Source organism: Furipterus horrens, unplaced genomic scaffold (genome assembly GCF_987537825.1).
Source record: "Furipterus horrens unplaced genomic scaffold, mFurHor1.1.pri manual_scaffold_6, whole genome shotgun sequence".
In the NCBI taxonomy this organism is placed as follows: Eukaryota; Metazoa; Chordata; class Mammalia; order Chiroptera; family Furipteridae; genus Furipterus; species Furipterus horrens.
In genome coordinates this window covers 47,467,207-47,488,100 of record NW_028327176.1, presented here as the reverse complement: position 1 = coordinate 47,488,100, position 20,894 = coordinate 47,467,207, and positions in this window count along the sequence as shown.

The window sequence follows — 20,894 nt, the reverse complement described above, 5'->3', positions numbered from 1 at the left end:
CCCCAACACGTGATTTTCCTCTTTGGTGATATTTAAAGAGCTCCAAAAAATTCTGGTAACGAAACCTGGCTCTGAAAAACCCAGGAGGACTTTTCTAACAATGCAAATTCCTAGGCTCCTTATCATACTGGTGACATAGGAGGCTTCTGAATTTTCCTTCTTTCACAGATGCACAGAAAATATAGCTACACCTAGAACAACGCCTCCTGAGAAAATCCAGGAACTAGGTGAGTGACTCCTACACATTCCTCAAATGAGAAAATTCCCACATCAACATGTGAAGGAAAGAATGCGTCACCCTGGTGCCATAAGCTCCACTGTGAGCACAGCCTCACACAATTGAAAAGGAACCTTCATCTCCTAGCTTTTTCCTGAAGGATTTGGACCACACACCGAGTCCCCCAAATTTAAGGCTCCACTGGAGGACAGGCCCCTCCAAACACCTAGCTCTGAAATGCAATGGGGCTTTTGCTCACAAGTCCCATAGGACTATAACAAATAAAAAGTGGTTCTTAATGAGTGAGGGAGGTCTCATCACAGCTTTCCACCCAGGGCTCAGCTCAGAGAGGGACAGGGTAAAACGCCAACTCCTCAGCCTTTCCTATGGGTTTGAAGACCTAGAACAGTGGTCAAGTTTTCTTGAGGTGAAAGGCTCAGTTCCACCCAAACTGCAGTCTTCCTTGTGGAAAGCTGAGGTATGGCTTGAGTCTAGGCTGGTTTAAATTCATTCAGATCCTCAAACAGACAGAAATGTAAAGTTTATGGACCCAAGGGAACCAGGAGAGTATATGCATTGGATACTTATTAGCTGACATCTTCCATTTTTTCCAGCATTAAAAATACACCTGAAAGAAGGGAAAAGGTTTAATCAAGGAACTAATATAAATGACCCATTGACAACAGGGTGAGGATTAACTGTGTGAGAGGGGGGAGGTGGGCAGGGCAAGGGAGAGCAATGGGAGAAAAAATGGGACAACTATAATGGAAGAACAATAAAAAATAAAAAAGAAATGAAAAAAAATACACCTGAAACCAATACAAAATAATATTGAAAGTAAACTGTAATTTTAAAATTTAAATTTAAATTAAAAAAATTTCTTATAAGAACCATGTTCTTTTATAGTGTTTTGACGGTTAAGTAAAAGGTTTGGGTATATGCTAAGGTGCTAAAGTGCTAAAGAGTTGATATTTTTACTCTAGAAAGAAAAAAGTAAAAATAATGTCAAAATTCTGGAAAAGTGGTTCTATAAATGTTCAATAAAAATTAAAGATTGGCTATTTGAAAAAATAAAAAGGGTTATACAATTAGAAAAATAAGAGTCACCAAATTTGGATATTACCTTTACATTTTAAGACATAGCTCCACTAATAAAAAAGATAATATGCTCTCTGCCCCCAAATCTAATCAATTCATGTAAGAGACTTAAAAAAAGTTCTTCTCTATTCCATTTCAGATTATTTCAATTACATAAATAAAAGTGCTACAAGCATCAACATGACACAAGTTTAATGGCATTTAGAATTCTCCATTGATCTGTGACTATTTACTACATCTTAAGAATCCACAAATGCATAAAGAAAGCCTCTTTTTCAAAAAACTTCACTTACCAGGAGGTCAGGTAGACTTGGTTCTCATTTTTCCCATGCACAGAAATACAATAACTCCTCACTTAACGTTGTCAATGGGTTCTTGGAACTACAGAGAAATGACAGATAATGAAACGATTTTTACCATAGACTAACTTATATAAGCAGGAGTTACTACAGCATGTCATCAAATGTTATAAAGAAACAACATTGAACAAAATAACATTAACTGAGGAGCTGCTGTATGTCAGCCTTGCCTTATGCACAGGCAGAAGCAATTAACACTTGCCTAAGGTGAAGGGTAGCCTAAAGCATCTTGCCAGGACAGCTAGGTTCAGATGGTGGCATCAGGGTGGGCAACTGGCAAGTCACAGCCCAGCATGAAGGCATGGGCTCTGCCCACTTCTAAATGCCACCATGGGCCTGGACTGAGCAGCTTGGATTCCAGCTACATTGAGTTTCTCTTATTAGTACAATACAGGATGGGTGGGGCAAAAGGTTTACAGCTGTTAGTATGCAAAGCACAGAGTTCATTGTTGTATTATTATTTATTAATTATTTAATTATTTTCCATATGGTCGCTCCATCCCAGTACCCTTCACTGCCAGGTACATTAATGTGGGTGATTGGTCTAAGTGTCTTATCCTGAGGTATGTGATTCTAAGGAAGACTTAAAAACCAAATTCCTTTTGTGATTTATGATGAAAATCAAATAATCAAGCAATTTTTTTTAGAGATCATATTTTGTGGAGGAATTAGAAAAAAGTACCTGTGCCCCCAAGCAGCAGTGCACGCGCATGTGTGTGTGTGAGCGCGTGTATTTTCCAATTGTCTTTTGGGGCTGAGTCAGTTTTTCACAGTTATGTACAGCAGTTACCTATGACTGCAGCAGAAGCTGTAGACAAAACCACAGGGAAGGAAGGCAAGGAAGAAATAAAGTAAAATCAAATGCAGGGTTGCAGCAACTTTCTTCTAAACATCCCATAAATGTGCATTTAGCTCACGTTTATTTTTACATACTTCACCAGAAAATAGCAGCTAAAATGTCTCATTCCTGATGGTAGCTTCAGGCAAAGAGGAGGCATAAAGTGAGAAAGATGCACAATAAACAAACGATCAACAAGCACCTTCTACCTTCTGCAGATTTCAAAACTTTGTACTTCAATCTTCAACTTCAACAGCCCTGGGTGAATGTTAATGCTTTTCCTGAATGTCAAGTGTGAATTAGGATAACTATATGGTCACTTACCCAAGAAAATAAAATTTTGTTCCCAAACCTAAAATAGATATATTTTGCACTATATTTTTAGGAAGTCTCCTATGATGTAAAGCCTTTGTTTCTACCCCCATCGATTTGACTTAACGAATTATTGACTTAATTTTATTTTATCAAATTATAGGGAATATTTTATTCCCATTTAACAAATAACAAAATTAAAGCTTATATCATGCCTGAGTCAAGCTAGCAGGCATCTTTTAGAAATCTTTATTATAGATTACTCCTTTGACAAGACTTGAGACTTGTAAATGTTATTTGATGGCTTCTTTTGATATCTCAGACACGTCAAACTCAAAATGTGAAAGCCCAATCACATGATGCAAACTTCCACCCAAAAGATCCCAGGAGAGTGTCTTTAGTGATGTGAGTGAGACACCAGCAACTGCATCTCTAGAATACCAGGGGGCATCCTTTGTATTTCCTCCAGATCAGTGACTTCATTCAGTCCACCAACAATACTCCTGATTTTACCTTCCAACCATCTCTTACATCTATTCATTTCTCCCCTCCTCTGCCATGATTACTGTCATAGCTCCTAGGTGGTATCTCACATCTGTTCTTATACATATATCCAATCCACTCCCTCTACTTCAGAAAACAATATTTTCAAAATAAAAATGGATTATATTGCTCTTTTACTTAAACATTATGTGGCTTCATTTGTTTTTAATAGTGAATAAGTACTCTGAGGAAGTTCATCCAAAATGATTAGAACATTTTAACATGACTCTGGTCTGGGTCTTCCACCCCAACCTGTCCTCTATGGTCGTACTACTCTTGCTTTTTTCCAGTCCCTTAAATGGTATGCTCCCTCTTCCCACAGGGCCTTTGCACAAGCTGGCTACACAATCTTGAAAGCTAATGCCACCTTCAATGCTCTTTGCTTCACTAACGCCTTCCTATCCTTCTATTTTCTGATTACCTTTTACTTAGGAAAAGACTCCTCAGATTTCCACAGACAGGATCCAACAATACCTATCATAAGATTAGAACATTTGATATGTAGTTATTACTACAATCATAATAGTGTAATATTTATTGTCTTATTTGAGTGATTTTGGCCTCTATTATACTTCTCTTAGTGTTGGGTTTATATGTTTTTTGTTGCTCTTTTATCACTAGGGTCTAACACCATTTCTGGCATAAAAGATACTTTCAATAAATATTGGTTGAGTGAATGAATGAATGATGAATGAAATATTCAGGATGGGGGTAGTAAATAGATACTGTGAGAGACCCCACCCAAAATGATAGTAATAACTTTTCACATTACCAGATCTGTGCAGATGAAAAAATCCAAATTACAGAAGCAGTGCCTGTAAAGTCAGAACATGTGCTACAGGTTGGTGCTTTCTTTTGCTAACCTGGTAACCTTGTGCAAAGCCTTCAAGTGCCTGAATATCAGTTTCTTTACCAATAAAACTGGACGGAACTCCACTCACTGGGTTAATGTGAGAATTGTATGGCATATGTTTGAAAAGGCTTAGAAGACTATGAACCCTGGTAAATCTAGATTAGGAAGATTCAGGAACTATGGAGGTCTGTAAGAAACTATAGAAAGGTGAATATAGCCTTGACTCTTCACAAAGGGCCCAGGAATTGTTCTCCAGAGTTTTATGGAACACAGCCACACTGTTTGTTTGTGTACTCTCTGTGGCAATGTTCACACTACAACAGAGTTTTTGAGTAGTTGTGACAGAGACCATGTGACCCACAAAACCTAAAGTATTTACTTTCCGGTCCTTTACAGAAAAAGTTTGCCAACTTTTGCTCCAGAATATTATTGTTACTACTCTCTTAGTGACTGGCTTTACATTCCACACAGTTACCTAAACTTCTTCCTCATCCCCAGATTCTAATCCCTTCTACCCGTACTGGAGGCTTCTGCTTGTGGCCTTCAGCTGTTGTATTCTAACTGAAATCCTTAAATATATATTGAAGCGCATCGCCCCCAATGCCCTTGGCTCGGTGGAAACTCAGTGTCCAGCAGTGGTCTCAGGATCACAGATGAGAGACAATAAGTAACCCAAACATTGTATTTTGTCTGGGAGGAGAAAACTGGCTGATCTCTCTAGGGAAGAAAAGCCCCAATCAAGCCTTCCAAGCTCCTTTATTGAGAAGGCTATCTGGGACATACAGAGTCAGGATACACAAATCATAAATTAATCTCAAATGCTGGATTACTGTTAACAATCACTGGTTACTAATAACAATGTAAGGAACACAGTGAACATTCTGGGTCAAAGTCCACTGGGCATCCTGGCACTATATGGACATCAAGTGCATACACCTTCCGGGTATTTGGTGTTACACAGGGTCTATAGCTAACTTAAGAGATGAGAAAAACAGAGCAAGCTTCAAAGCAGAATATTCATTCTTTAAATCCACTTCCCATGGGGACCTCTTGAATGGGCTTTCGGGTCATGTTCATCTCCAGCCTTCCCAGTCTTCCGGTCAAGACTTATAGGCCTCCCCAGAGGGCCTAGCTTGCAGTTGGGTTACAATTCCTGAAACCACACAAGATGGTCCCCTACAACATATAGTTCTTTACTCTTACAGGTCATGCCATGTAATAACAGGGTACTGTGTTTCATTTAAACTCCTTCAGGAGGTAGGAAGGAAAGAAACTATCCTCTCCATCTTACCACCATGCCCTCCACTAGGAAATTTTGGTGCATGTGAATATAAATAAGGATGAACTAAAAGTTAGTTTATTTATTACAGTTACATTTGACCCTTGAACAACTCAGGGGTTAAGGATGTCACTCCCCTCGGCCCCCCCAGTTGAAAATCAATGTATAACTCTTAACTCCTCCAGAACTTTACTAATAACTTACTATTGACCTAGAAGCCTTGCCAATAATATAGTCGATAAACACATATTTTGTATATGTATGATATGCTGTATTACAACGAAATATTCTAGAGAAAATAAAATGTTAAGAAAAAATATAAGGAAGAGAAAATACATTTACAATATTTATTGAAGAAAATGCACATATGAGTGTACCCGCACAGTTCAAACAGTGTTGTTCAAGTGTCAATTGTACTTAGTTTCAGTATGCCTCGCTTTGTAAAGAGGGGAAAGTAAAAGTACATATATTATAGAAATGTAAGGATAGAATGGATAATATATGCAAAGCAGATCAGTGTCAGGCCCATTATAAACATTTTTTAGTTATTATCATTATTATTATCTATGTAACTGACAAAATTACAAAATGCATTAATTTAAGTAAAATTTATAAAAATAGTCTTTTTAAATAAATAAATTACATAGGTGCTGAGTTCTGAAATAACTCCAAGAAGTAATGTGCATATATAAATATATATTTTTTAATACACAATTTACTTTAAACAAAGAATCTGAAGCACCCAATCTGTACAGAAAGAGGTACAACAAATATATAAGAGAATAATTAAGGAAAGGAACTTCTACAATAAAACTTTATAGTTATGGAGCTTGGACACAAATTTGTCTCAAATTTACAGAAAAATGTCTGTGAACAAACTCATCTTCTAGCTTCATTTTTATTTTCTTGCTCTAGATCTTACTAAAACTCTACAAATTGGACTTGTAGTCTATTTTTATAATGCATCTCAAATTCTCTCTGGATTAAAGCAGCAAATGAGTAAATTAATTAATTTTATTCTACAAATACATTTAAGTGATTGAACCTGATAGTATCATTTGCTTTCTTCACCCATCAGAAGTCTACATAATGGATAGTGGTGATGATTGTACAACCTTGTGTGTATACTTAATGCTACTGAATTATACACATAAAAATGATCAAACTGCTAAATTTCATGTTTTGTATATTTTACTGCAATTAAAATGAAAAAACCTACCAAAATTATGAAACTTTTGAATGAGAATAAATAGTACCTAATGCAAAAGGCTATTTTTTTGGATTAAATAAAAAGAGATAACATCTAAAAGTACCTAGCAAAATATATGTTTCTGTATAAATGCTCAATAAACATTCCTTTTTTCTTTCCTGATTTTTTTCATTGAGAAAAGGGGTTATTTAATTTATTGCAAAAACATCAGAAAGAAAAGACACCATTTTGTTATATCAAACTCCATACCAGCCAAGTAATACATTCCACACATTGACGTCCTTCGCCAGTATAGGCCCCTGCAGATGAGGCTGCTTTATAATTGGTTGTTAGATTTTCATATGAAAATGATGATTCAAGCAGGTGTAAGGTTGTTTGACTACAGATATCTATTCCTCATCTGAAATGGAACGGGGCAGATAAGTACTGCTCTCATAAAGTTATTGGGAAGGCCAAATAAGGTAAAGTTTGCAAAATTACCAAATAAGCTACGAAGGGATAAATCAATACTTACACTGCTTCCAGCTGGAGGGACAGCCAATAATTAGGATGAGGGCCGCAACACAGTTTTGGTGGTATTGGTGTACTGATGTGAGGGTGAGACTCACTCTTTGTTCCACTAAGTAGCTGCTTCAAGTGTCATAGGCTCCCCTACCCTATAATTTCATCCTTTACATCTGCACAGTGTACATAATCAAAAGTAAAAGGGAAAATGGTATGTTAATGTTATTGACAGAAACATAACTATACCCAACATTTATTATTTCTTGTTCTAGGCAGGAATCTAAGCACAAGACACTAGGTATTAAAATCCACAGTTTACAAATGGAGAAACTGCAGATTAGCGAAGGTCAGTATCTTGCCCAAGGTCATCCACTCATATGTGGTGGAGGCACGACTCCAACCCTGGCCTCACTAAAGAAGGCCACATCCTTGAGAGCAGCAATATGTTCCCCAGAACATATCGTGTTCCCCAGAAGCCAGGTTTCCAAATACCTTAGATAAATGCTTCAGATGCCAAAATCATTTGGGGGATAAAAACCCACTTTTTTCCAAATCACTTTTAAGTATAGTCTTTGCTAGGAAGATAACATCAAAAATTTGCCCTCCCCACCCACTTTTTTTATGGCAGAGCCTTTAAGATTGTTATCTAAATAATGAAAATCTTCAGAAAGCTCCCTTTTTAATGATATAAATCAACTATGTCTCCAAGAGCTATCACATTGTGTAGGAACTTCCCTTCACTAAATGGCAACAGTTTAGTGTGGTTTACTTCATTCTAAGTATCTTTTTTGTTTGTTGTTTTTTTGTTTTATGATTTTCTTTCTTTCCCCTTACTTTCAGGTTGGCATTTGCGCTGGCCATAACAAATGTGCCTTTCAGGAAATACCCCTTTCACATAGTCTGTGCTGCTTATAATTTTCTATGATCTAGGAAACCAAGTAACTCTTGAAGACTTGGTGTCAAATAAGCTCAGAGCTAAGACCTAGGAAGAACTCTTATGGGTGAAGTGCATAAGATTTTGTGAATAGATGCAACCTCCATTTTGGTTTTCCTAATGCTTATCTGCTGTATCTTGGATAACTGAGTTTGTCAGAGAAATGGATTCCATATAAGTAAGGACTCAAATACTTTTAAAAATATACAACCCCAAAGAAGGCATAAGTCAGACTTCCCAACAAATCTAATCCCTCTTCTAGGTTCCCTGTAGTGATCTTTAGAGCTAGCCAACTCCACCTGCTTGCCTTACATTGCTTTCCTATCTTTTTATAAGTATAGTCAAATCATCCTTTACCCTTTTATTTCAGTTGTCATTTTCCAGCTGGAAAACAGCAAATTTGATCATTCAAACAGAAACAGCGTCTGTTGCTAACCCCTCAAGCTGGTGCACGAGTTTCATTTCTTGCAACCAAACATTCAGTAACATGTGTTTATATGTATATCTTTTCCTTTATATTAGTAATAAGTGGGTCATTAAGGGCTGTGTAATGAGAGAATGCAGTTTTCTGGCCTGATAAGTCCCCGAGCTTCATTACCAAATTCATCTTACATGTCAGACATTAAATAGCATGGCATTTTCCTTTCTCATCCACACAGTATCATTTAATTTCATCTAAATGGAGTTTTCGCTGTGGCCATAATCATCATCTTCTTCATCACCCTCATCATCAAGAAGCATTTATTACCTACTGCAATGCATATGGTGCTATATTCAGTATGGTTCTACACAACTTCATCATTATGGCCTTCACCCCTGAGAAGCCATGAAGTACGAGAGAATTATTTAAAGTAGTGAGAGCTGAGTTCAAGTCCAGACCTCACCACTGAACACTGGGTTAGCTGGATTCCATTTGCCTTCTCTGGACCATGCCTCATCTGAAAATAAGAGAGATAAATTACATTATCTCTAAGATCTTGTGACACTAATGTCAGATTCTCTTCCAGATTCAGCTGTAGACATTTTAAGTGGGAGAAGGACCAGCAGAAAAAAGAATTGGCTTTGAATTTTAAACAGGAAATTATTTAGAGAAGGGATCCCAGATCAGAGGTGTCTATGCTGATCATTGTTTCTTTCTCTGACCTTAACCTGGTTTTTCTGTCCTCTCAATATCTTCCATCATTCTTATGTTACTCTATTTGTGGCTTTGACTCTCTTCCCATTTTTTTTAACTCCTGGCTTTTTTATCGAGGTCACAGCCCACACCAGGCCCTCAACCTCTGTTCTCTTACTTCTCCCTGCCACATAGAGGAGCTGTGACCCAATTAGAAGATTAACCCTGGTTCTAAGAGGGAAATCCTGAATTCCTGGTTCCTCATTCTGAGGACTATGTCTGATCTCCATGATAAAGGGAGATAGAGCCTGAGGGTAGATCTCCACTGAGTGTTCCAAGTACTGAGAACTGAGGCTCATCACATAGGAAATTATCCTGGGCAAAGAACTAGAGAAAATGGGAAAAGAACAAAAAAAAATTTCGGGAAATAAAGAATGAAACTCACAGAAATGTGAACAAGTCTAGATGGTGATAATGGAAACAGAAATGGAAGCAAGTACACCCAAATCATTCCTGGGCTGGGCTGGATACACAAGGGAACAAACAATAGGTGAGAACAAAGCATGAGGGAGAAGGGCAAACATTTAATGGGATCTAGAGAGAAGTTCCATGATTTATGCCCTAAAATGTGCCTACTGGCCAAGAGAACCATCACACACACACCCTCCACAGTCTGTGTATTCATTAGACTGAGTCTAAAGGCATAAAATTAGACAGGTAGGTCTAATACATAAAGTCACCCAATAATCCCTCTAATAATCATAGTTACTTATAATGGCTATTTGTGACTTCATGCTAAGTCCTTGACTTGCATGTTTTCTAATGGAACCTTCCAAACTACCATTTTTTTGTTGCTGTGATGGTAAAATATGCATTAACATAAAATTTACTAGTTCGATCATTTGTACAATTCACTGGCATTAAACACATTTATAATGTTGTGCAAACATCACCACTATCCATTTTCAGAACTCTTTCATCATCCCAAACAGAAATTGATCTCATTAAACACTAACTCCCCATTCCTCCCTCCCTTCAACCCCTGGTAGCCACTCCTGTATGTTGCTGTCTCTAAGACCCAATTATGTTTTAAGAGTAGCCATAAAACTGGAGTTATATCTTACCTGGGAGTGAAATTCTAACATTAATGTATAAAGCAAAAAAAAAAAAAAACAAAACCCTACAGTCTACATTCTGACTGAAAATACTTGAGTAAGAAAAAGAAAAGTTCTATATTTATGATAGTAAGAAAAGGCCTATATTTATGATAGCCATATTGTCTCTCAACAACTATGACCTAGCCAGTGTCTATGACCTCCATCACTGTTTAGCTGAGCCCCAGATAAAGCAGCAGCTTAGAGATATAGGATCCTATTGTACAAAAATAAGTACTGTTTCATTAAACAGTGGAAACACACACATTAGGTTTATTGAGATGCTCGCATCCTATGAGGACCTCAGATATTGAGACCAAATAAAGGAAAGCAAAGTCATATGTTCTGTTTTGTGTTTATCTGAGGAAAGAGTCAAAGAGTCATTGAGTGGAATGGCAGATGGAATCATCCTTGAAATCAATTATTGTTCTCTCCTCCTCCTCTTTTAATGAATGCATAGTGTTGAATTCTTGTATACTAAATTACATGACATAATTTCTACCTAATATCATCCTCTTTATAATAATGAGGCACGGAGAAGTTAAGGAACTTGCTTAACTTAAATGTACAAAGCTATATAAGGAATTGAATTTGCATCTTTTAACCACTATCCAGTGACTGCTAGTCAAATGTTTATTTCTTTCAAGCAAATGGCTTTTTTCTAAATTAATTATTTTCCTTTTTGTTTTTAAAATTAATCAGGGGGTCTATTGACCAGGAAAGCTCATAAGAGGCACTTTTGAAGGTTCCTCTAAAATTTTGAATCCATTTTTCCAAACTACACAATATGTAAATCTCTGGACTCTAGGGGCCAATTGTAAGTTGGTTTCAAATACCAAGGAGCACATAAATCTTCCTCCTCTGTTCTTTGTCCCCCTCAACCCATAATCTACTCACTCTTTGACCTCACCACAAGGAGCATGACTGCCTTGGATTTAGAGTTTTCCTTTCCATTAGACAATGCACATTTCAGAGACCGGGTCAATCAGCCCTCTTAGTGAGCTTGCTTACCGCCTCAGGTGAGAAGCAGTCTACAAGAACGTAACTTCCAGGGAGACCTGCGGCCTGGAAGTTGAGAGTTAAAACTTCCAGGACTGACTTAGGAATGCAGACCAGTTTTACTTATTTGAACTAGCTGAAGGGAAGGTCAGGCCGAAACCATGAAAAAAATCTAGATAAGGAAATGTTTTTGAAGAAATAATGTTTTACAACTCCCAAATTCCCACAATAATTTATGTTTCTCCCAGAGTTTATTCATTTATCCCGTTGCTGACTAATAGCTCTTAAGGACCTGCTCTGAGGAATAGAAGAGACTAGTTTCTAATTAGCATAATTATTATAAATAAATGTAGGTTATTCAAGTGCTTGAAAACAATTTTTTAAAGTAATGATGTTTATATCACTAGTTTGTATTTCTTGTAAGAAAAGAGTAGAGTGAGTAAAGGTGAAATATAGCCAAAATTAATGTAGTTTCTGCTCTGCACCATGATTAACTGTATCCCAGTATAAATTAGCCTTGAGTGAAGTTTCAATTACGTTATAGCCAAAGTCACACACATAAACATATAATTAATTAAATAGCAAACTCACTTTCATAAAACAATATGTTTGTTTGTTTGTTTCTGGAGAAAAATAAACAAAAAAGAAAGGTTGCTCATGGCATGGTATCTCTAAGTACAAAATACTTAGAGATAACAATTAAAAAATAAAACTCTCCTTTCCAAAGCAAGAAGCCTATCAAGAAACCAAAATGAGAATAATATAAGAAAGTATAAGCATATTCATTGTTTTCTTATTTGGAGAAGTCCTCTCTTTCATATTATTCATTCTATTTTTAAATATCAAGCTCCAAACATAAATGTGATTTTCACTGATGCTCTTCAACTTTGTCAAACTACCCAACCCCCATCCTCTTCCTTCCTAAATTTAATTAAAACCAGCATTCAGCCATACTGGGGAGAAACTCTATTTACACAATACAAAGAAAAACAATTTTTAAAAGCCCACATTAATCATGAGCTTTAGAGAAAGTCACCATAAATAGGATGTATCTAGCTGAGCAACAATCTCCTGCCACTTAAGAAAAATACATCTTTCCAGCTGAAAGGATACTAGTGGTACTAAAGAACATAGCTCTTTTGTTCCACAAATTCCTGATTTTCATAGGAAGTTACATGATTTGCCTACCCTGGCAGAGAAGAATGCATATTCAAATTTACCTCATCTACTCCTATAACCTAGTGAAAGTTGAGTTTTGTTTTATGTTATTGCCAGAAGTTGAGGAAGGAAAATCAGGTAGCTACTATGTGGCAAGTTATATGCTCAAGGCTCTGAAGACGTGACTTCATTTGATTGTCCTGGCACCTTTATGAGGTTACTTGTTTATTCACCTTGAGCTTGAACTTTTAACACAGAACAGTCCTTCTGTCCCACAGCTCCCTACTTCTTGCCCTCAGATATGCAGAGACATATTTAAGAACAACAGACATCCACTATCTTCTGCATTGTTCACACACTTCTCGTGCTTTATTCCAACTATTTCACTGAGAAACATTTTGATCAAAACATATGGAATTCAATGGCAGAAACTTCAAATGGGTAACCATTGGAAAGAAGAGTGCAGATTAATCAAGATTAGTATAGAAGGCTGTGTGACGAGCAGATCAAAATTCTTCACCAGCAATGGATCCACCCAAAATTTTCTCTGCCTTATTTTACCTCAAATGCAAAAACCGTAATAAGGTATTCCCCCAAAAAGTATAAGAAAAAGTTACAGAATTGTCATAGACAACTATGTTTGTCAAAGATAAAAGTAGAAAATATAAATTATTGAATTTTTACTATATGCCAACCCCTTGTAGAGGACTATGTGTTTCTTTTATTACTTAACCTGCAGCGCAAATAATGAGATGGGTATTCTCATCCACATTTTGCAGATAAAGAACCTGAAGCGAAGAGAGTTTAATCCTTTTGACTAAGGTTAAGTAATAGATGGTAGAGCCAGAATTTTAATTTAGATTTCTCTGAGTTCATTTCTCCATTTCTATCTGCTCCTCTCATCAGAGGTGGTCCTGAACAGAATCCTTATGGCCACATATCTGAGATGGACCATGTGGAATGAAAGACTGGCCTGGAATCTGTTGCTCACTCTCACCTATGATTCATGTTTACTCTGTCTCTTGAAATGCCATGAATACCTTGTCAGCTTCCTTGACACCCCAGTAGATGTAAGCTCCAAAAGGGTGGGAGCTGGTTATTTATTTAGCAATAGTATTGTTTACGAATGCATCCCAAGCACTGAGAACAATGTTCGGTATGCGGTAGACACTCAATAAATTTGTATTGAATGAATGGAGTGAATGAACTCCTGCTCTGTCCTGGGCTCTGTGGTAGTTGTTCTCTCTGATTACCCAGCTACACACAGTCTGGCCTTGCACCATCCTAGAAATAATGTGAACTCAGCCACACAGTTATGGCTCTATAGCCTTGGCGACCAGATGAGCTGGAAAATAACTGGAATTACTATTCTCTAGAGATTATATAGACAAGAACAGGATGAAAATTGGAAAAAGTTCCCACTAAATTGCACAGAATAACATCTGGCTTGCCTCGACACCTCCTTCTGTCCAAGTCAGATTTCTTTGTGACCCTTCAGGGTCACTGTGTGATATGTCAGCCAGATTTTTTGGCATGCTTTTATACATTATGTTGGCCAGTTCCAATCCTAAATTCAGCACTTACTCTTCCTCATTTTATTTTTAGGTATAGATATCTATTCAGGTTCTACTCTGTCAGAAGCTCTCTGGTTGGCATTTCCAAAGCCCATTCCTATGGGGCAAAATCAATAGGTTTCCTAGCAGAGATTTTGAGTTGTTCTGTCACTTGTTTTTAGTTGGTCCTTTTAATTCCCTCTAATTATTGAAAATCAATAGAATGTTTCTGAATAGACAACCTTTCAAAGTGCAAGTTCCAGAGTTACACATTCACAGCTCACTGATGGTTGAAACTTCAAAGTCATCTGTCAGTCTGGGATGCCTGGGTCTGAAGACATTGGACTGATGTAAAGGGGAGACAGTAAATGGCTTCTTGCCAGGCTTGTTTCTCCCTCTCCCTGCACTTTAGTGATTTTCCCTGACGATGTGCCATTACTGAGAGCCCCAAACCAAAGCCTTGGAATGGTCTTACCCTTTACTCTGAAGAGTACCATAAACCAAGCTCAGGTGTCCTGCTATTTCCAATAACTGCCTACAAAATAATTGAAAAAAATCGTTATTTGACACCAGTCTAATTTACATTGGTAACTGAGTCTTTACATCTGTGATGACTTGTAGGCTTGATCTCTCAATCAGGTAAGCTATTCTTCATTAGCCTCCCTCTTTCCACCTTTCTAACCTTTCATACAAATTCCATCAACTTTGTTCTGAATGTTTAGGATGTTGAGATTTCAATTTCATAACTGTACTTGTTAATATTTCTCAATAGTCTTTGAGGACCATGTTTCCAATAGGATAAAAGTTTCCCTAAGATGGATGTACATCCAAGATTTACCTGTATAAATTAAGGGGCCCAGATGCTGTCTGTCTTGGGTAAATTCATATACATTCTGCCTCATATAAGCATTATATAACTAACTTGAGATGTTGAGATACCCTAAACTTAAACTCCTTCTTTTATGACCTCTAAGCCTTAACAATGACAAATTACAGCATCTCTGAAGAACAGTTAAATATCTGGAACCCTGAAACTCCTCAACAACCTTCTAAAACCTAGCACACTACTTCTGGTTCCAGCCAGCCCCTTACTGGTCTCATCTCATCTTCCTTCTCCCAGATGTTAGCCAGGCAGCCACAAAGTGCCAAACCTGCCAGGCCCTATCAGTTCGGGGAAAGGGTCCCTTGTCATTTGTTTTCAGACATATACTTTGTATTTTATTGTCCCACATTTATCAGCTTGACAAACACGCATGTGTTTGCAATGAGTAGTGGAGGTAAAAAGATCAAAGCCACTTGAGTAAAGAGAGGCTGATTCGACATAGATAAACTCTGCCACATGGCCATGTGTTTGGTCTTTCCCAACAATGCACCATGCTGACTTACCACTTCCAGTGTGAAAAGCACTGTTTATGAACAAAAGCATATGAATCGTTAGTGCTTAGTGTGGAGCCTGGCACACAGTAGGTGTTCAATAAATACACAGTTCATGAATTTGTAAAAGTCAAAAATGTTTGACCAATTTTGGAGTCCAGTAGAACCAAAGTTACATGTTATATTTGTCCCAAAAAAGTGGTCTCCAAATTATTTTGACAGAACCCTCAACTCATACAAATGTTTGAAGAAGCAGTGTTATATGTATAACTATACATAATATACCATGCTTTTTATAAAGGGTATATAGAATAATAAAAGTAGGATAGGATTTAATAATATATAAATAGAAATTCTAATATTGAGGTCAATGTGTTCGTTCTACTAAATAGATGGAAATGCTGCACAAATAATATAGCCTCAACATTCAGTCATTTTGGAAATTTCCAAATCAATGGAAGAAAAACATTAGAAATCTAGAGTATTAAAATTATTAAACATATTATATTTTGTTTTGGACTGTTTTAAAGCTATCACTTATATTAAGAGGACACGTGGAATTCTAGAAATTTGCTCCAAACTAAATAATAAAGTAATATTGTGAAATGTTAATTTAAGAAGGACTGGGAAACAACATTTTCTCATTTTTCTCAATTTGTTTTAGCTCCTTAAACCTCTCATTTTTTTAAGAAACAGAAAAGCAGAAAAAGCAAAATGTCTTTTAAAAAAATTCAGTATTTTTCTAACATAAGTCAAACTGGTTTTTAATCTTCCTTTAAGTATGATGGAATTCACAGACAACAGGATTACAGAGAGGAAGTGAGATTTCCAAAAGGGAGGAAATAGGCACAGTGTCATATGTCAGAGGGTTGCCAACTATCAATCACTTCAAAAGCCAAACTTCCCAGGAGTCCATTGACCCAACTAGTTCAGAGCTCCTCAGACTGTCAGAACCGACACCACCTTCAAAACCATTTGGTCCAATTCCCAGACTTTCTACATATCAAGACACCAAATTCCCAAGCAGTTAATGGACAGACAGACACACTTAGTGTTAGAACAAGGACTAGAACTCACATGTCTGATTTTAAATAGAATTCACTATACCATGCCAATCTAAACAGTGACTAGCTAAAAACAATTATCCATAATTACAGAATTTTTTGAATGCCAGGCACTTTTCCAAGTGCTTAATAAGTATGAGTTTAATCATCGCAACTACTTTATTAGGTTATTTTATACTTTTTCTTTTTTCTTTGTCATATTTATTTATTTTTAAGCTTTATAAAGGGATCACTGAAAAATAAAATTTAAAGATATTTAAAGTGTAATACATGATTATTTAATATACATATACAGTGTGAAAGGATTTCCACCATCAGGTTAATTAAAACATCCATCACATTAGGCTACATTTTTATCAATACATATTCCTTCCTATGTAGAGATGAAGAAGCTTAGCATGGAGAAGTTAAGTAACTTGTCTAACATCATGCAAGAGAGAGAATCTGTGTATCTACTACTTACCTCATTGCTTTGCTCTCAGGAAAAGAAAGAAAAAATTACAAATTATGACCAAGTCAAAATTATCTAAGAACGTGTTGTCAGAAGAGCAATCTTCATTGGCTAAAATATTCCAATTATGTTTTTTTCTTCCTGACAAGGTTGTGACAATATCTGATTAATTTCCTTCTCCACTTATTCAGCAAACATTTCTGGGGGCCTTTTGAGTGCCAGTGGCTGTGCTAAGAGGTGGGGACTCAGTGGAGGACTCAGCCAGGCTCTGCTGTAAGTCCTCCTTGGCTAGCAGAGGCTGAGAAGGGCGCGATCACCACACGGGTGATCAAGCTAAGCTGGGGAAGAGCAAACAGTTGTGGTGGAGCACAGTGCGCGCTGTTCTGGCTCTGTGACATTGTACTAGGAGTCCAGAGCAAGCACATACCATCAGATGACAGTAAGACCTGATAACCTACCTCCTTTCTCTCTTTATCACTGCCAGGAGAAGCTATGGGTGTGGTGGAAGGCACAGGTAAAATGTTGGCATCACAAGAGATACACAGCTGTCCATTTACCACCATCCTATAGGATTTCCTCCTGTGGGAAAAGAAGTGCCTCTGATTTATTTTATCTTATATTAAGGGTTTAGGATGGTCTTGCAGTCAAAAAAAAAAAAAAAAAAATCTTCCACTTAAGTGTCAGTGTCGAACTTTTTATCTTTAGTTTTCACCCATTAACCTTAAAGCTTGATATAAATATTTGAGGTGAGGTGACGGTTGAGAGTTTCCTTATCAACTATTCCTTTGTTTCTTAATTTGAATTTAAGAAGTAAGAAACCATATCACAGGAGGATGTTAGCTTTCCCTTGATCCTTGGGAGCTCAGAATAAGAAGAAAGTGGAGACATTAATAGGTGGAACAGAGAAAACAAGGCACCCAAAACTCGCATGGCTCTCAAGAAATTTGGCTCAGGACTGCCTAGAGTATTAGCTCAATGAAAGCCATCTTTATCCCAAAGAAGACAATATATTTCACAAAACTAGAATATTTGTGTGACAGAGCTGTCTATAGCAGGAGAGCAGTACAGCAAAGGACCTCTCAGAGCTTGGCAGCTCCGGTAGCTGGCTATTTCTGAAGTTGTTAGATATGTATAATGGTGGTTCTGTTTTTTCCCAAAAAACCACTACAGGGGGGACCAAAAATTTGAGTGTTGATTAAGGCTTTAATTATGACTCCAAATGATTCATCTTACAGTTAATCAGACAAGAACTCATGGTGACTGAGTGAATTACCTGTATCCAGACTCTGAAACCAGTGTCCTTCCATGTCATCAGGCTCCTCCTGTAACATCAGCCATGTAACTAGCATGTGTGGTTTTAGGTGAAATGAATACAGGTCAGTAAGAAAAAACTTGCTTCACTGGGTCTCTCAACAGCTCCCCATCCTCCCAAAAAAGAGAATTAGAAATTTAGTTTTCTTTCACTGTTGAAGATATTGAAGCCCAGAGAGATGAAGTATCTATTCAAGTTCACTGGGCAGCCACTAAGCAGTAGAGCTGAGAGGAGTTTGAACTTGGAGAGTTCTCTTCAACTGAATAGTCCACGCTCTGTCTATTCTACCATACTGCTTCTGCTTGGTGTTCCTTTGGTTTTCCCATTAATTTGGAGCATATTTTTCTTTCACAGTCACATCTTTAATTAGCATTAAATGAAATCTAGTTCTTAATTTTATTTTATCATAATGATTTAATAGATTTAATCCCTGTTTTTGAGCAGGATTGTTTAAAGCACTTATATATGTCTTCCTCAACACACCAAGAAGTTTTTAACAATTAGAAGTATTTTTGTCATTGCCGCTTTCATCTATTATGATCCTCCTGATGGCAGTCATTCACTCTGTCTGGCTGCAGCATTGACTGTCACTGGAAGCTGTGAGGGAGACAGTCCTCTGAAGAATCCTGGCATGTACAGAGCTGAGAAAATTACTCAAGGCCCCAGGACGCCATCCATCATCACCACTTCCGAAACCAAAGTTGCAAAATTCGAGGGTGGCACTATCAGTGAAATTCCACCACTTTCCCTCCCAGTGTCACGCCTGCCTATGTGACACTATCAGCTGAGACTTGGACATCATAACCTGGCTCTGAGCAATAGCATAGTATAAATATGACCTTTGCTATCTACTGCTACCTACTAGATTCAGAAAGATTAAGGAAGAATATCAAGATACCTCTACTGCACTCCCCTGCCTTCTGCAAGCACTCAGCATGTTAAAAGAAGGCTAACTCATTGTTTACTTCAAGTAAATTTTATAGTTGATTTTACTGCCAAGGATACTGATAAATAAGGTCCCAATGTGCGATGAGCACTTGTCCAAACATCGTATTAAGTCAGAATGGGATAACCCTTTCTCCGGTGTTTAATGTAGAAAATACTGGTGGTGGGGGTGGAAGGTGGATAATTTCCCTTTGCTTATCAACTAGAAAAATAGTTTTGAAACTGTTTCTTTTAAATTCCTAGAACCAATAGCAGGAGGACAGGATCACTGGGAGAAAGATGAGGAAAGACTCTGGGCCTTCCAATATCCTAATGAGAGCAGCTTCACCTGTATTAATATTTGATGTTCTACATAAAATTTCCTTTGAAAAATGAACATGTGGGGATGGAGGCAGAGAACAGAAAGTTTGGGGGAGAGTAAAACTATTCTATATGATACTAAATGGTGGATTCATGTCAATATTCATTTGTCCAAACTCATAGAATATACAACACCAAGAGGAAACCCCAATGTAAACTATGGACTTTGGATGATTACGATGTGTCAATCAATGTAGCCTCATCAATTGCAACAAATGACCACCCTGGTGGGAGATATTGATAATGGAGGAGACTATATGTGTGTGGAAGTGAGGGGCATATGCAAAATTTTTGTACCTTCCTGTCAACTTTTTTGTGAACCTAAAAATTCTCTGAAATATAAAATATGTCAACAAAAAACAAACAAGCAAAAAACATAATTATGGAAACTTCTAACAGTGCCTTAGAGTCTTCACCCCCTAAGCATTTCAATCATACTTTTCCTGTGCCTGACTCTCATCTTTAATGCACGTAGCACTGTCCTATATCCATGCCTCTTATGAGGAAGCAGATGTTGGGCTGGCATATGGTGTCTACTCATGAATTTCTCTAACCTTTCCCTGGTGTATAAGCCACAGGCAATGATGAGTTCCAGTGACCGGCCTTCTTAGCTCTCCCTGAGGAACTCTGAAGCACTGGTCCCATTTGTTCTCCTTGGTTGGGTGAGCCAGCACCGTGGGCATCCATTTACTGATATAGGCCCAGATGCAGACAGCGAGAAGCCAGCAGATTGAATCAGGCTCTGAGAGCAGCACCTAGCATTCCACCTGGGAAAGCCAGGGCTGTGGGAGCTTTTGATCCTCTGTAGCCTACAGGTGGCGATTGGAGGGACTGAGCCAAAGACTTCCGCTTTATGAAGCACTCAGAGAACTGAGTTCCACTGAAGAAAGAGGTTAACTAACAAAGAAGATCTTGATGCAAGTTGTCACAGATTAGCTTACAGGAGGTATCTATGGAGGTTAAAGGAAGGGAAGTTTCTCCTGACATAAAAATAACAGCATCCACTCACCCACCACCCTTTTCCTTCTGAGGACAGCAATGGCACAAATGCACTGATTGCACAGGATCCTGTGTTTGCACATATTTTGTCTTTAGTTGCTTTGCTTTAGTCATGTCCCCTGATCAGTACCTCAAGTAATTTGAGAACACAATCCACTTCTCCTGAAACATCCCCGCCCTTCTAAAGCACCTAGCACTAACCTGGGCACATTCTATACCCTTGTAATCATTTATGAACTAAACGACAGATTTAAAGGCACCCCC